Below are 6,256 nucleotides of genomic sequence, written 5' to 3'. Positions count from 1 at the left end.
GGACACAGCCTATATAGGTGTACGTGAGCTGGGTCCAGCTCCTACCTCCCATCCTACCAGGATGGCCCCTCAAGTCACATCTAAGCTCCCATTGTGTGTGGCTGTCAAAGGGGCATACACAAGGCCAAGCTGTCACTCACCCTCAAAATGTGATTAGAGACAAGCAGCTGGCACCAAATGGCAAAGTAGGAAAATACCAATATTCTAAAAGTGGCATTTTCAGAATTGCACTTTAAAATTTGACTTCACTATACCTTTGAATTTTAAATTGTGTTTCCATAGACACCAAACATAGCCATTCTGTCTCTTCACAATTGGGAATTACACTTACGAAATGTAATCCCAATGTGATCCTATGGGACAGATAGGCCTTGCAGTAGTGACAAGCGTCTTTCTGGGTTTTTCACTACCAGGGGATGTACAACCTGAAAGTACATGTCCTGTCTTTTAAAAACATTATACCCTGCCCTCTGGGTTGTTTAGGGCCTACCTTAGGGGGACTTATATGTATAAAAAAGGAAGGTTTGGGCCTTGCAAAACTGTTATTTTGCCAGGTTGATATGGCAGTGTAGAAAATGCATACATTAGCTTTACAACGGCAGACCTGACATATGGTTAAGGGGCTACTTGAACAACCAGTGCTGCAGGCCCACTAGTAGCATTTAATTTACAGGCCCTGGGTACACATAGTACCACTTTACTAGGGACTTATAAGTAAATTAAAGATGCGAATTGGAGATAAGCCAATATTACCATGTGTGGGGGAGCGAGCACAAGCACATTAGCACTGGTTGTCATGAGTAAAGTGCACAGAGTCCTAATACCAGCAAAAACATGGTCAGAAACGTAGAAGTGGTGGGCAAAAAGGTTCAGAGAAGATCAGCCCAAGACTGTCAGGTCTAACAGTATTCAAAGTTGAGCATAGCTCAACCCCATTAGGCCATCTACCACCTTCAGCTGTGCGGAGCACCCCCACCAATGTAAGAAAGTGAGTTATCAGTTTGGAGGGTCTTGAGTCCTTCTCAAGCGATACGTCCACAATCTTCCATCTACTGGATGCAAGTACCCTCTTGTAGCTCTCAGGACAGCAATGCAGAGCAGTCCATGGCTTATTCAGGGGAGATGATGTGGGCTAGTACCCAGGACTGCAGGTATGTAATGGACAGCCTCACTAAATCATTGTCCAGTCTTTGCTTTTACTTAAAAAAAGGAAAAGTGTAGTAAAGTGGAGTATTATGCAGTGGTGCTAGTTAGGCTTCACTATGTAATACTCTTGCAGTTCCCCAAAGTTGGTCCTTGGTTTAACAATAATAAATCCTTAGATCAGCCCTGGTAATGTGGCAAAGGGTCAATCAGGCTTTACTAATAGCACGTGTTAAGAGTTTTAGAGCACCAACCTCGTTGATTTAATTGACACAACACAAAAGGAATCCAAAACCAATTTATAAAAAATAGAGAAGATTTTAATATTAATTTAGACCAGGGGTCTATAAACTACAGCCCGTGGGCCACATCTGGTCCTCTATAAGATTTTATCCAGCCTGCAGCAACTTCAGCATTAATAAGGTAGTTATTAACAGTTACATGCAATTTCTTAGGAAGCCTGTAGATAATAACAGAGCCTCTTGAATCTTCACCTTTATTTATAAAATATATATATATATGTATATATATATATATATATATATATATATATATATATATAAATGTTATATTCATATATTGTTTATATATTGTTTATATATATATCACAATAATATTTATATATCATTATATATTACTATGACTATGTTATATTATTATTATTATATTTATAATATTTTTCCCAGTACAAGCATGGCATTGTTTCTTTGTAATTGTCACATTCATCTTTTGTCCTGAATCATATCATGCTGATTACAAAAAAGATACAAGTAAACCTTATTTATTAATTTAAATTTTATTAATTCATTTTTAAAATAGATTGTTTGCGGCCCATGAATATTTGTAAAATATACAATGTAGCCTGTATACTGAAACGTTTGGAGACCCCTGATTTAGACACTAAATCAAAGTAAATCGGATACATGTAACCAGAATTATGGATTTAAGGGTGAAAAAAATCAATGCTTTACAAGCTGTCAAACCTTACCATTGTGGACAATGGGAACAATCTCGTGTGACACTCAGTCACCTGCAGAGTGAATTCAGGGGAACGCACTTGGATTTAAGGTGATGCGGGTCCCAGGACCAAGTCTGACAGTCAAACCAATTCCACCTGGCTTGTGGGGCCGGGGGCAGAGGTGTCCTGGCTGTCCTTGGTGCTTAATACGGGAGTTTGGGGTGCTCAAAATTCACACTTGTGACACTCGGTCAATTGCAGGTCTAGTTCGGGGGATCCCACTGAGGGTTAAGCTTGTGTGGGCCTCTAGACAAGGATTCACCAGACAGAAGAACTCTACTGTTCAAGTGTCTCTGGTGCAGAGGTGTGCTTGGCTATCCTTGGTGCTGATTGGGAGCGGCAGGTGATGGTTTGGCCACTGGGATGGTGCTGGAGGGGAAACAGATGCAAACTCTCGACAACAGACCCACTGAGGTGGGTAGTTGAAGTTGCAGAGATGTTCCTTTGTGGTCCAGTGGTGCATAGCCAGGGTGGCCACCAACAAACATTGGCAGCGACAAACACAGAGCTTGGAAACTTCAACGTCCTGGAGTCCATGGAAAGGTGGTAGTTGACTGAAACTTGCGGAAGATCAGTACTATTTTTTTCCAGAAGGCACTAGACCATTTAACTTTAGAGCAATCCCTCAGCAGACTCAATGACCAATAACTTCTTGGTTCTGGAAGTGTGGTTTTTACCTGCAGGCTGCAGGGACCTTGTGCTGCTACCCCAAGGGAGTTCTGGTGCCTTTCAGTTGCAGAGGGGTTCTCCTTAATTTTGGAACTGTTCTGTGGTCTGGGACAAGTCGTGCTCATGCAGGTGCAGTGTTGCCGCCACAGGTGCAGTTTTTTGCGCCTTTTTCTGTGTGAAGTCATGAAGATTCGGTCACAGGTCTCTCTGTCCTTGGTCACAGTTCAGAACAAATCTGAGGTTCTGGTGTCAGGGGTTCTCTTTAAATCCTAGCTGTAGGGGCATTATGGGAGTGGGGACAAGTGACCAATGGGCTACTAGCCCCTGTGGCTAATCTGCCCCTGAGGTAAACACATCCGGGGGTGTGGGTCACCTATCAAACGTAGAGCCCTCTATTTTATCACTTTTCAAGATGGCAAAGCCAATCTCCTCAGCTATACAGCCCACACAGCCTACCCTAGCCGTGTGGTGGTGTACGCCTCCTGGCTGGTTAATTTTCCCACCAGCCCGGGTGCAGATGTGCCTGGGAATAGGAGGTGACTTTGTCCTCTACTGGGGGCCAGACTACGTGCATATCAGAGGGAGTTTGCCCTTTGAAGCTCACTGGCTTGATGTGCCACTTCACTAGCCTACCTTCCAGGAAGGGCGGCCACACCTCCTTCCCAGGTAGGCCTTTTTTTCTGACTCCTAGGAGTGGCCACACCACCCTGCAGAGGGTCAGAATCCTATCTTGGTGGCAGAGGCTTGCATGCTGTCAGCTGGGGCAAAGGAAATACTGGGACAGCCAGGTGGACAACCTCTAAGGTAGCCACCAGGGTGCATGTTGTATTGAATCTGACTTCATATTTGAGTCAGGTTTGATGAGACGAATTGTTTGATAACATGATATAATAACGGAATTGGCATTCTCAGGGCTGCCTGGATACTTATAGTAATCTTTAATTGAAAAGGGTATTATAGGATATACATAGGATATACATGCTTACAACTATATGTCCACATTTTTAATATAATGCACTGTGCCTCCTGGGCTCGGGGTGACTGCCATATATTAAAAGCAGTGATTTGGCATTGCCACACATGTTGTGGGCAATGTCGAGTTTGAGCAGTTTACACTCCTCCTGCAGCCTGCAATGGCAGGCCTGCTGACATTGGTTTACCTGAGTCACTCAGGGTGTCACAATCAGTGCTTCAGACCCTGGTGACCCCTTTAACACGCATGCTGTGTGTACCACTGGTATCATACTGGGGACTTATAAAGGGGTTAAAATCCTGGCCAATTGGGGTTACCAATTTACACATGTTGAATTTAGGGAAAGAGCACGTGCACTGGGGCCTGGTTAGCAGGCTCCAGTGCACTATCATTGTCAAAAACCAGTAACTAGTAGTCCAGATGGTTTAAAAAATGAAGGGGTGGTAACCTGCAAAAAGCCGTCTTTCCTACCCAAATTATTTTATATGCACACATTACTTAATACTATTCATTAATTTGCAAATATATACAAAAAGGAAAGTGGAAATACCTATGAGAACACCCTCTTAACAGTAAGCACTGCTAGTGAGCCCTAAACCTTAGCACCACAATACTCCCCACATGTACTAGACAGTCTAAGGAGATGTAGTTATGAAAAGGCAGGCCTACTAGCTTTTTCATTGTGTCACAACATTTATAAAAGCAGAAGCATATCACAACAGACCAAAGCAATACCATTAAAACTGTTAATAATTATATCACCTTCTAAAGACATTAAATAAAAAATGTAATGACTCAGTGTTACCCTAGGGATAATCAATTAAATATTCTACCTTCAGTAAGTCATATAGAACATCATTGTTAAAAAAGCATAATTAAATTAAAAAAACATGAACATGAGGTTTTCTTCTACTTTTAACATACTGTAACTACAATGCCTAGACCCACCAATAAGGGTCCACACACGTCAGACATTCTGAGTAAAATCCCAAGCTCTTAGATGCTTGAAATTGTCTCAAAAGACTGTTTGGCTCATCAGTTTAACCTACTAGGACAGTGGTTCTTAACCGGTGCTCTGGGGATCCACAAGACCTAATGAGAGAATGCGTGACTGCTTATAAAATTAAATAATATTAACAGAGAAATAAAGTGTATATAAATGTAAAATTTTAAATTTTAAAAGGTACTGTAAATGTGATGGAATTTAAGACTGAAAGCTAAAAATTAAGTTGTTAAGCTCGGAGGCGGAAAGTGGTAAAGCAGAAGTGCAGTGCAGGCTGGCGGGCGAGGAGCGCAGAGGAGCTGACCTGAGCTGAGGGTCCTCACTGCAGGTTGCTACACTGCCGCTACTGCACAGGTCTCCTGTGGCATTGGGACCGTCGAGCAGCTACTCCCCTCCCAAAACCCCTCCTGGTTGCCCGCACAGTGTTTACTCGCGCAGGGGTCTGTGCAGGAGGTGGGTGCCCTCGGCCAGAGAGGTTCGGTGTCCCAGAGGCCGCGTGGAGCCCAGATACTTGAGAGACCATCGTGGCCTGGAGGCCAGGAGGTATTGAGACGCGAAGGGCGAAAAAAAAAGAGAGCTGAAAAAATTAACAAATAAAAAGGGAATAATCGTTGGGCTGCTGCCAGCCCTCTACCATTAGCCCTCAACCATCATTCCTCATCTCCTGCATCTCCGTTACCAGTACCAGCGCCCAATCCAGCACAGGCATCAGAACTGGCACCAGGTACCTGGGCCCACTGAAATCAGCCAGGTGAAGCAAGTGCGTCAGCTGTAGTCGGCTATCGCAAAGTGCGCGCTGCAGCCCCCCTGCAGAAGTGGTCCGGTTATGCTCGGATGCAGCTTGTTGGGCGGCTAGCAAGCCCTGCTTGCTCTTCTGACCTTACTTTTACCCTAACCCCCCAGGACACAAGAACATGACATGACAGGCGTATCAAACATAACTAATGGAAGATTTTCAGTAACCACTAACAACTGGAGTACAACATAGTAAGTTGGAGCATAAATTTGGATAAACCTGAATAGAACAAAAGAACAAATACATTTACATTTACAAATACATTTACAAGTGTATGGCAGAAGGTCTCAGAGTGGATTATACTGCCCATTATTCTCTATCTCCATTGCCTCCTGTTTTGCTCACCCAGTCTAATTAAGAAAAGGAGAAATAGGTCAGGCAAAGCACAAAGCAATACTTTTAACCTAACCAAGAAAAAAAGGAAAAGGGAACCGGCCCTTGACGAGGTGACCACAAAAAGGAGGGCGAGTAGTGCTTCAGACCGCCCTAGCCCCTACAGGGCTCAAGGTACAATCAATTTAACCAATATAACCAGCAGGAGCCCAGCAGAGCAAAATAACAGCATGGAAAAGACAAATATAGTAAAGACAGCTCAGTGGATAAACAAGTCTCTCCAAGAGGAGGAAGTAAAGTATGCAGTCCATTTCAACTACC

Source organism: Pleurodeles waltl, chromosome 4_2 (assembly GCF_031143425.1).
Source record: "Pleurodeles waltl isolate 20211129_DDA chromosome 4_2, aPleWal1.hap1.20221129, whole genome shotgun sequence".
In the NCBI taxonomy this organism is placed as follows: Eukaryota; Metazoa; Chordata; class Amphibia; order Caudata; family Salamandridae; genus Pleurodeles; species Pleurodeles waltl.
Note: the sequence above shows the minus strand (reverse complement) of the source record.